The 12,006-nt window shown below is 49.8% G+C and overlaps 1 protein-coding gene across 1 annotated transcript in view; it reads right to left on the bottom strand.

Moving 5' to 3' along the window:
- Positions 1–12,006, bottom strand: part of map1b (microtubule-associated protein 1B) — a 154,690-nt gene that overhangs the window by 18,306 nt on the left and 124,378 nt on the right. The gene's annotated exons all lie outside the window — the stretch shown is intronic.

Raw genomic sequence — 12,006 nt, 5'->3', positions numbered from 1 at the left:
TGCTCCTACTCCACTCGAACCCCCAATACGTGTTCATCGAATACCCTGATGGCCATCAGGACACTGTTTCCCTCTGGGACCTGGCGCCTGCAGGATCCAACTCCGACACCATTACCGCCGAGGCGCCCCTCACACTACACCCCACCCAACCATGGGTGCCCCCACGCCTGCAGGTTCACTGCCCGTGCTCCGCGCCCTTGGGTTTCCAGCGCTCCCCGTCACCAGTCGAACCAGTCGGGTACGAAGCTCGGACCGAATCACCCCCGGAGTCCGCCATGGTACCCTCGCCGACCGCCACCACCCAGCCACCAGAAGAGGTTGCAACCCCGGTGCTTCGTAGATCTCAGAGGACGACTTGGCCGCCGGACCGGCTCAATTTGTAGACCCATCACCCCCGCTGGACTTGATTTTTTTACAGGGGGTGAATGTAGTGAATCACAATCCTAGTAATTCACACAGTGTTATATTGTATGTGTTGTGTCTCTGTAAGCTCGGTATACGAGCAATTGCGCAGCTCTGCCCATAGGGGGAGATGAGGAGTTTGTACTGGGCTCCACCCTTGGCTCCCGCCCATGACTCCTCCCACTAACTGGAAGTATAAAGATCTGCAGTTGTGAGCCTGCTGCCAGCTCATCTCGTCGCAGGCAGGCTCAGTTGTAAGACTATTAAAACCACTGTTGAACTCCAACCACGTGTCTTGTGAATTGATGGTCACATCAGGTGTTATCGCATCACTGCCTCTTATATGCTCAACCTCATATTCAGTTCTACTGTGTGAGACCACCCAAAGATTCCACCCCATATGCTGTCCACGACAAAGCAGTATTCGGAGTGGAAACGCTGGCTCATTTTCTTCTTGTCCTCCTTTGAAGCCACGGGTTTTGTGAGCTTCTGCTAACGTGGCTGAGATGAATGAAGTCAGCATCAATTGGCAACTTAACCTGAGACTTCTCTGGTTTTATAGTTGCATTTCCCAATCAGATGGAACCTTTACCAATGACGGGCAAAGTTTATTATTAGTCACGCATTTTAATAGACGTGTGCATTTTTTTTGAACAGTTGGCTTCAGCTTGAACTAAATCAATCCCATCTCTGCAATTGTTCCAATAAATGCAGAGTTGGTTAATATGATGATTGTTCCATCCTCTGTGCTCTGTTATAAAATACAGATAGACCATAATAATTCACACTTCTAGCAATGAATCTTCAAACACCTCTTCATTTTTTTAAAATGAATTTAGAATACCCAATTATTTATTTTCCAATTAAGCAGCAATTTAGCATGTTCAATCCACCTATCCTGCACATCTTTGGGGGGTTGTGGGGTGAGACTCACACATACACGGTGAGAATGTGCAAACTCCCCACAGACATCGATGCGGGGCTTGGATTGAACCCGGGTCCTCAGCACCTTGAGGAAGCAGTGCTAACCACTGCACCACCCTCAAACACCTCTTCTTTAATTATTGCCTGAAACATATTACAACATGCTTATTGAAAGTCTCTGTTGTGAAATTTTCAGACAAATTTGACAAATACAAGCCTGTCTGTGCATGTTTGGCTTTTTAAAAATGTTGCCGAAGTTGCTGGAATTGTGAATGCAACAGGGATTTTGGTGATCAATGGGACAGGTGGTGTACTTCTTCAACCAATAAGATTTAAGGGTTGAGAAATAAATAGAGGAAGGTCTGAGAAGGAGGGAGATCTGGAGCGGGTGAAGTCAGAGTCAAATCAGGTACAGGAAGAGAAATAAAGAAAGGGAAAGAATGATTGGGGTAAGAGAGAAAAATGAGCAAGGATGGATTAAGAAAACTTTAAATTTAAAACTTTACATTTGTAAATTCTCATAAAACAATTCACAACCTGAAGAAGTGAGACTTCAGGGTTATAATTAACCAGGTGTGAATGTGGGGGGGTGGGGGGGGGTTTAATCCCCGACAATAAGAAAATTGGTGGTGTGGTTAAATAGCGAGAAGGAAAACCTCAGATTACAGGATGGTATAGGCGGGCTGTTAGATGGGCAGAACAGTCGCAAATAAAATTTAACCCTGAAAAGATCCCTGAATGCAGCAAGCAGGTAGATAAGGTGGTTAAGGAGGTTTATGGGAGTCTTCCGGTGGCGACATGTAGGTGGCTACTGCTCGAGGCTCTGGTTTTTGGAATTTTATGCCCGGTTTTAGGGGTAGTTTGTGAGTGAGCTGGTATGGGAAGGTATAAGGAAGGTGTGAGACGTCGAAGACCCAGATGGAGGACACTAGGAAGAAGGGGGCGAGCGAAAGTCCACGGTCGAGTGAGTTGGTTAAGTCTGGCTAGAAGAAAGATGGTGGAGGCTGGGTCACTGGGTGGGGCCGTGTCCCTCACAGTTGAAACTCTGACAGAGGTGATGGTGGGGGAGTTTCAGAGGCAGTTCAACAAGTATATGGAGGTGCTGTGGGGAGAGATGATGGGTGCGATGAGAGAGTGGGTGGACGAGGCGATTGCCTCGGTAAAGGCGGCGGTGATGAAGATGTCCTCGAGTTTGGAGGAGTTGGGTGAGAAATATGGGCTGGCGCAGGGGGAAAGTTTAGGTATATGCAGGTGTGGGACTTTGCGAGGACTGTTTTCCCGACAGCGCCTGCCTCTTCGTTGCTGGAGGCGGTGCAGTGAGTGGGGGGGGGGGGCGGTTGGAGAGGGGAATCGTCTCAACGATTTACAGGAGGATTCTGGAGGATAGGGTGTCTATGGAGGGGACTAAGGTGAAGTGGGCGGGAGAGCTGGGGCGATGCTGGAGGAGGAATTGTGGTGTGTGATGCTGTGGAGGGTGAATGCCTCAACTTCATGTGCGAGATGGGGCTGATACAGCTGAAAGTAGTGTACAGGGCGCACCTTACAAAGTCAAGAATGAGCCGGCTGTTTGAGCGGGTGGAGGATGTCTGTGAGTGATTTGGGAGGGCCTTGTGAACCATGTTCATATGTTTTGGTCTTGCCCGAAGCTGGAAAGGTTTTGGGAGTACAATCTCGGGGGTCTTACATGTGGATGTGGAGCCCGGACCCCTAGAAGCCATATTCGAGTGTCGGACCAACCAGAGCTGCAGGCGGGTGCGATGGCAGATGGTATAGCCTTTGCCTCGCTGATTGCTCGCAGGTGGGAAACCCCCGGGCTGCCGGCAAAATGGAGCATCCCGCCAGCGGCGGAGAATCCAGCCCCTGGGGGGGGGGGGGGGATGAAGTGGAAAGAGGACCTTTAGAATCACTACAGTGCAGAAGGAGGTCATTCAGCCCATCGAGTCTGCACCGGCCCCCTGAAAAGGTATCCTACCTAGGGTCAGGCCCTCACCCTATCCCCGAAACCCCGTAACCACAGCTAACCTAAACTCTAACCTTTTGGACATTAAGGGGAAATTGATCATGGCAATCCACCTAACCTGCGCGTCTTTGGACTGTGGGAGGAAACCGGAGCACCAGGAGGAAACTCACACAGACACAGGGAGAAAGTGCAAACTCCACACAATCACCCGAGGCGGGAATTGAACCCTGGTCCCTGAAGCTGTAAGGCAGCTGTGCTAACCACTGTGGTACCGTGCCACCCCATATGCCCTCACTTACTGCCCAATGCTGAAATAGTGTGACTTTTTGACATCCTCCTTGCCCCTTAACACCTCCTGCCAGCCTCAGAATTGAGACTGGGTGGGAGTGTCCCTTATAAGTGATCAATAATTGGGGCGAGGGCAGGTGGGCCATCCATTAAATTAAGGACATTAATGTTGGGGCATTTATGGGCACAGCAGGTAACTACCTGGGAATTTTATAGCTCCTCCTCCCCCTAAAGTCTGCAAACCTATCGGCTGTAGTCTGCCCCATGATGGAAAGGAATAATGAATAACTTTTTCTTTGAAGATGTCAGTTTCAAGGTGCCCGGTGACATCTTTGCACAATCCCTTACAGCACAGAACAGGAAGGGATGCCAAGTTCCAATGCTGCAGGTTCCATAATATAGCATTAAGATAACAGGATGGAATGTTGTAACCAAGCCAAGCTCCCCTGGTAGATTTATGACCCACTTGGGTGCCAATATGACATAGGGCTGGGAAAGGGCTTTGACTAAGGATTAAGAGCAGCTAGCAGCTAAATTAAAAGCAGAACCTCAAAAGTAATAATCTCTGGATTATAACCTAAACCACAAGCAAACTGGCATTAGATAAATAAGATTTGAGAGTTGACTGTGTGATCAAAGATTGGTATGGGGGAATTGGTGTGTTTCTATTTACAGGGCACTAGCACCAGTACTGGGGCAAGTGGGAGATGTATTGTTGGGACAGTCTTCACCCAAACAATGCCAGGACCAAGGTTCTAGTCAGTGGTATAATTAGGGAGGGCTTTAATCTAAATAGTGGGAGAGTGGGATCATGTGTGAAGGGATATGGTAAATTAAAGGTAACGAAAGAGATAATAGAGCAGTGTAATGATTTGGGAAATTATAACTGGAGTGTGACAGGAAGGGACAGAAGATGCAAATTTAAGAATGTATCAACATATAATGCCACAGCTTGCAAAAAATTGGAAAAAAGACAGAGTTAAAGCCTCTGTACCTGAATGAGTGCAGCATACGTAACAAAATGCGTGAACTGTTAGCAGAGATAGAAATGAATATGTATAAGCTGAAAACCATCACGGAGACATGGAGCTGGATTCCCCGCCCCGCCACATTTCCATTTTACCCCGCCGGCGGGATGCTCCATTACACTGGCTAGTCAATGTGGTTTCCCATTGTGGGCAGCACCACACCATTGGGAAGCCCCCGGGCTGCCGGCAAAACAGAGCATCCTGCCAGCGGAGAATCCAGCCCATAGTTTCAGGGTGACCAAGGCTGGGACCTGAACATGAAATGAAATGAAAATGAAAATTTCTTATTGTCACAAGTAGGCTTCAAATGAAGTTACTGTGAAAAGCCCCTAGTCGCCACATTCCAGCGCCTGTTAGGGGTGGCTGGTACGGGAATAGAACCGTGCTGCTGGCCTGCCTTGGTCTGCTTTCAAAGCCAGTGATTTAGCCCTGTGCTAAACCAGCCTCTTATGGGAAAATACACTGAAGGGTATTTGACATTTTAAAATGACAGGAAGCTAGGAAAAGATAGTGGGGTCATTCTATAAATGATGCAGGCCATTAATATGGTAATGAGAGACAGCCAAGCTTCAAAAAGCAAGATGTAGATTCAGAATAGAGGTAAGAAATAAGAACAGCTAAAGGTTGCTAGTGGGAGTAGTTTATCGGCCCCCTCGGAACAGTCATACTGTCGGACAGAATATACAGGAAGAAATAAATTGGGTGTATAAGAAAGGTATAACAATAATTGTGGCTGACTTTAATCTACATGTGGATGGGACAAATCAGATTGGCAAAGGGTAAGCTGGAAAATAAATTCATGGGCAGCACGGTGGCACGATCTCACAGCACTAGGGACCAGCGTTCGATTTCTGCCTTGGGTGACTGTCTGCGTGGGTTTCCTCCGGGTGCTCCTGTTTCCTCCCACAGTCCAAAGAAGTGCAGGTTAGGTGGACTGGCCATGCTAAATTGCCCTTAGTGACCAAAAATGTTAGGAGGGTTTATTGGGTTACGGGGATAGGGTTTAAATGGGGTGAGGGCTTAAGTGGGTCGGTGCAGAATGGCCTCCTTCTGCACTATATGTTCTATGTCTAAAGACAACCAAGGAGCAGGCTGTTCTAGACCTGATAATGACCAATGGGATAATGTCATGGTAAAGGAGGCTCTGGGTGACAGCGACTGTAACATGATAGAATTCCACATTCACTTTGAAGGGGAGAATTGCGGGGCTACATTTTCAACTTGAATAGGGGTAGTTATAAGGGTATGAAGACAGAACTGGCTAAAGTGAACTGGGAAACTAGGTTAAAAGGTAGGACAGATTTTTATGGAGATATTGAATAACTCTCAGCAAAGATGTATCCCAGTGAGAAAGGAAAATTTAAGAACCAGCATCACTTAACAATATAATAAAGAAGAAGAAAGTAAGAGTATGAGAGAAGCTAGCTGGTAATATATAAACAGAAAATAAGAGTTTCTACAAGCATTCAGCTGGAAAAAGAGTAACTAAAGCCAGCGTTGGTCCTCCAGAGTGTGAGTCTGGGAATTGATCATGGAAAACAAGAAAATGTCAGTGGCATTGGATATGTATTTTGTAGCTGTCTTCACTGCAGAAGACTTGAAAAACCTCCCAAATATACCTGAAAAACAAGAGGTTAATGGAAAGGAGGAGTTTTAAAACAATCACCATTACCAGGAAACAGGGGTGCTGGGAAAATATTAGACCGAAAGGCAGACATGTCCCCAGGATCAAATGACTTGCATCCTAGGATATTAAAAGAAGTGGCTGCAAAGATAATAGAGGCATTAGTTATAATCGTCCAGAATGTATAGATTCTAGGAGGCTCCCAGCAGATTTGAAAAATGGCTAATGTAACACCTTTATTTAAGAAAGGAGAGATAACCTAACATCTGTCATAGGAAAATTGCTGAAACCCATTATGAAGGAGGTTATGACAGCTACTTAGAAAATCATAATGTGATCGGACAGAGTCAGCATGGTTTTGTGAAAGGGAAATCATATTTAACCATATTATTAGCGTTTTGAGGCAGTTACAAGCAAGGCGGATAAAGAAGAATCTGTAGATGTGGTGTATTTGGATTTCCAAAAGGTATTTGACAAGGTGCCACATCAAAGATGACTACACAAGATAAGAATACATGGAGTGGGAGAGGGGGGATATATATTAACATGGTAAATATTGGTTAGCAAACAAGAGGCAAAGAGTAGGGATAAGTAGGTCTTTTTTCAGATTGGCCAGTTGTTACTAGTGGAGTGCCACAGGGATCAATGCTGGGGCTTCACGTATTCACAATCTATATCAATGATTTGGATGAAGGAACCAAGTATGGTAAATAAAGTTGCTGATGATACCAAGGTAGGTAGGAAAATTAGTTGTCAATAGGAGGATACAAGCCTACAAAGGGATTATAGATAAGCTAGGTGAGCAGCCAAAACATTGACATACGGAGTATAAGTGGGAAAAGTGTGAACCTGTTGACTTTCAGAAAGAATAGAAAAGCAATGTAGTATTTAAAATGAAGGTTGCGAAAGTCTGCAGTACATGGAAATCTGCGTATCCTGCTACATGAATCACAAAAAAATATTAGTTTGTGTGGTAGGCTATATTAGGGGTGTCGCGATACCTAGGTGGGATGTACCTTATACTGTAGTATGAGTGGTAGAACCTGCCTGCTGGTTCCGCCCAGCAGGCAGAGCATAAGAGTCTGTGTTTCACCCACAGCAGTCATTCTGTACCGGAGCTGCTGGGGTAACTACTTGTTCATTAAAGCCTTCAATTGGACTACAATCTCGCTTCAGTAGTGATTGATCGTGCATCAGTTGGCAGGTACAGGAAGTAATTAGGAAGGTAAATGGAATGTTGGTGTTTATTGTAAGAGGAAAAGTATATAAAAATAGGGATGTTGTACTGTTGTACTGCAGCTGTACAGGGCCTTGGTGAGACCATGGGCTGGATTCTTCCCTACCCGGCGAGGCGGGGGGTCCCAGTGTCGACTAGTGTGAACCACTCCGGCGTCGGGCCACCCCAAAGGTGCACAATCCTCCACACCTTCAGGGGCTAGGCCCGTCCCGGAGTGGTTTGCGCCCTGCCAGTCGGCGGGAAAGTGGCTTGGCACATTGCCAACCGGCGCTGAAGGGCCTCCGCCGGCTGGCGCAAGTTAGCACATGCGCGGGAGCGCCAGCGTGTGCTGGTGTCATCCCCATGCCTGCGCAGAGGGCTTTATTTCCGCACAGGCAATGGCGGACAGCTACAGCCGCCGGTGCGAAACAATAACACAGGCCCGCCCCCAGAGCAGTGGGCCCCCATCATGGGCCAGGCCACCATGGGGGCACCTCCCGGGGCCAAATCCCCAAGCCCCCCCCCCCCAACAAAGAACCCTGGAGGCCACCCACGCCTACTCCAATTTACGCTGGCGGGACTGGCAAAAAATAGGAGGGACTTCGGCCCATCGCAGGCCGGTGAATTTTGGGCGGCCCCGAGGCCCATTGAGTCGTACCGGTCCCTGCCATTCTCTGAGGCGGGCGGCGCGATTCACGCCGGGGTGATTTTTGGGGGGCCGGAGAATTCGGAGGACAGCAGGGGCGGGTTTCACACCGACCCCCGGCAATACTCCGAGCCAGCGGGGGTCCCGCCCCATATCTGGGGTAATATTTGGTCTGTTTAATTTAATATTTCTGGGCCTGGAAGGGTAAACCCTTTAGATTCATGCTGGACAAAGGTTTTTGTATGTGTGGGGGTTGGTTATGTTCCAACTATGATTCTATTGTGCTTAGAATGGGCATTAAGAGTAAATAAACCAGCAGTGGTTGCTTAGCAATTGGGGCCTTGTACCGTAGAGAAGCTTTTACGTTTTACTTTCACTAATTTGATTGCAGTTGGAGACGGAACTTAGGGAATGAACAACTCAAATCTGCCGGAAAAAAGACCAGCCAGGCCGGGAGCTGCAAAGAGGCTGACTTCTTTAAATACAAGTTACAATCCATATAACCAGGAATTGAGACAGGAAGAAAGTTTAAGAGCACTGGAGTTAAGTGAACAGAGACAAAGATATTATTCAGAAGAATTCAAGGAAGAGTAAACAAAGTTAAAGAGGCAATTGGCTTAGTGGTATTGTCGCTGGACTAGTAATCCAGAGACCCGGGGGACAGAAATCTCCGAGCCCCCCCCCCCCCCCCCCCCCCCGCCCGGGGGGGGGGGGGGGGGGGGGGGGAGGTGGGGGGGGGGGGGGGGGGGGGGGGAATCCTGCCCCGCCACTCTGACGCCGGCTGCTGTATTCTCCAGCATAGTTTTTTTGGCGGGGGTGGGGATCACGCCGGTCTGGGGCCATTGGCCACACCCGCGATTCTCCAGTCCCCGATGGGCCGAGCCGGCGTCCGTATTCGGCCAGTCCCGCCGGTGTGGATTAGACTAGGTCTGTACCGGTGGGACCTGGCTCTGAGGGCGTTCTGCAGAGTCCTCGGGGGGCGCGGGGGGATCCGGCCTGGCCTGCGATCAGGGCCCACCGATCTGCGGGCGGGCCTGTGCCATGGGGGCATTCTTTCCCTCCGCGCCGGCTTGTGTAAAGCTCCGCCATGGCCGGCAGGGAAAAGAAACCCCCTGCGCATGCTCAGGAATCACGCCACTGGTTCAGGGAACACGCTGGCACTCCTGCGCATGCACCAACTCGCGCCAGGCAGCGCAAGCCCTTCGGCGCCGGTTGCCATGGCACCAACCACTCTAGTGCCAGCCTAGCCCCCGAAGGTGGTCGAACTCCGTAAGACATACAAGGGCATAACACCACGAGAGGCAGGAATCAACTTTTTGGAATTTGCTTGAGGAGCGATCAAAATAGGGTGCAGGACGATGAATTAAAGCACTGGCTTGCCTTGTTTGAGCCTGTGTTCAGCAGCCCGACGCCGGAGTGGTTCAAGCCACTCCTTGGCGCCAGTACGGCCCGCCCCGCCGGATACTGGAGAATCCCGGCCCCAGAATCATGCTCTGGGGACCCAAATTCGAATCCCACCACGACAAATGTTGAAATTTGAATTCAATAAAAATCTGGAAATAAAAGTTACCATGTAACCATTCTCGCTAGGCGTAAAACCCGATCTGATTCGCTAATGTCCTTTAGGGAAGGAAATCTGTCATCCATACCTGGTCTGGCCTTCATGTGACTCCAGACCCACAGCAATGTGGTTGACTCTTAAATGCCCTCAGGGATGGGCAACAAAACTGGCCCGGCCAGTGATGCCTATAGCCCATGAATTTAAAAAAAATGCAGTAACCAGATTTGAAGTGGGACAGCAGCCTTCAAAGATAAATCAAATGTCTGATGCTATTTTAATACAGTCTGGGAATCGCGAGCTAAAGCAAATGTGAGCAGTTTGTACAGCAGTTAAGACAAAGAAATCCTAAAGGGGCTGGTGTCAAAACATGGACGGGAGTGGTTTGCGCCCCGCTGGCCGGGGTGGAAGGCCTTTGGTGCCACGCCAGCCGGGCCCGAAGGGACTCCGCCGTCCAGCGCGGTTCCGCGCATGTGCGGGCGCGTCGTGGAGGCTGACACGGCCGGCGCGTGGGAAAAGAGTGCCCCCACGGCACAGGCCCGCCCGCGTATCTGTGGGCCCCAATCGCGGGCCAGGCCACCGTGGGGGCAACCCCCGGGTCCAGATCACCCCTCATCCCCCCCCAGGACCCCGGAGCCCGCCAGCACCGCCAGGTCCCGCCGGTAAGGGACCTAGTCTAATTTACACTGGCGGGACTGGCAAAGAACCAGTGGGACTACGGCCCATCGCGGGCCGGAGAATCGACGGGGGTGTCGCTGCGAGCAGCCGCCGACCGCACGGCACAATTACCGCCCCCGCCGAATCTCCGGTGCCAGAGAATTCGGCGGCCGGCAGGGGCGGGATTCACGCGGCCCCCCTGGCGATTCTCCGACCCAGGGGAGGTCGGAGAAACCCGCCCATGTACTTTGTAATCCATGTTCATCTTAAAATTGGTGTACATTTGTTAAGCCAAGGGAGGAGTAAAGGACTATTGCACAAAAATCCAAATTTTTATGTTAATTAATGCTTTTTTTCTTGTTGTCAAATCTAACCAGGAGTTCTGTGATTCTTCCTCCACTTTTTATTTAAAAAAATTTAAATTACGGTTTTTTGAGTCAGGGTTCCATTCTTGCATCTTCCCGTCCAGTTATAATGTCAAGTGGGATTGTAACACTCGTGATGATTGACCAGCCAGCCTGGTTCAAAGTGGAATATTAAGAGATATGCAGGTTAATATTGGACTGTATTCATCCCACATATCTCTCAAATCCAATAAGCTAATGAATAATAAAATCAGAAAATGCTGGAAAAACTCAGCAGGTCTGGCAGCCTCTGTGGAGAGAGAAACAGGGGGTGCGTTTCTCCCAAAACGGGAGAAATCGTAAGGCTGGCGTCAAACCCGCCCGCGCCCCTTCCCGACCGGGAACCGATTCTGGTCCCCGGTCGGGGCTAGCAGCCCGACGCCGCAAGCTCCGGCATCACGGGCTTAACGAATTTCGTTAAGCCCGCTTGCCGGAGTTAGCGCCGGCTGACGCGTCATATGACGTCAGCCGCGCATGCGCGGATTGGAAGACTCCAACCCGCGCATGCGCGGATGACGCCATCGCGTATTTGCGCGAAACCCGCGCATGCGCGGGCCGGGATGCCCCTCAGCCGCCCCGCGAATGGATACTGCGGGGCGGCAGAAGGACAAATAGTGCGCGGGCATCGGGCCCGCGATCGGTGGGCACCGATCGCGGGCCCATGGCACCCTTGGCACGGCCGTGGTACTGCCGTGCCAATCGGTGCCATGGTTATAAAAAGCGAGTTGTTCCCGCCGTTTTTACGAACGGCCAGACCAGGTCTGTTTGCCGTTCGTAAAAACAGCGTAAATGGCTGGGACTTCGGCCCATCGAACAGCTGTGAATCGCTGCCGGCCGTAAAAAAACGGCGGCAGCGATTCGTGTCAGGAGTTGGGCGGGGGGGGGGGGGGGGGGGGGGGGGAGAATAGCGGGAGGGCGGGAAAAATGTCGGGAAGGCCCTCCCGCTATTCTCCGACCCGTCGTGGGGGTCGGAGAATTTCACCCAGAGTTAATGTTTTGAGTCTGTGTGACTCAAAACAAGAAGCAGGGATTTCATTAATTCTGTACTGATAAGCTGCAGTTTTAGTTGGTCAAACTCGCAGAGCAGTTTTCAAAATAAGAGGAATAAATGGCTCCAGGTCAATAATTTTTTTCCTGAGGAATACTATAGCAAAAGTGTATCAAAATCAAATAACAAGGAGCACTGTGAGTAGACAAACACTCTATTGTTTAGTGCATTCCTGTTTCCCCTTAACACTAACTTATTCAAACTTGAGGTGATGATACAAGGTGGAAGGATTTATGTACAGTTTAAGGTGG

This window comes from Scyliorhinus canicula, chromosome 8 (genome assembly GCF_902713615.1).
Source record: "Scyliorhinus canicula chromosome 8, sScyCan1.1, whole genome shotgun sequence".
Lineage (NCBI taxonomy): Eukaryota > Metazoa > Chordata > Chondrichthyes > Carcharhiniformes > Scyliorhinidae > Scyliorhinus > Scyliorhinus canicula.
The sequence above is the reverse complement of the archived record's forward strand: the minus strand, read 5'-3'. Positions and strand labels throughout refer to the sequence as shown.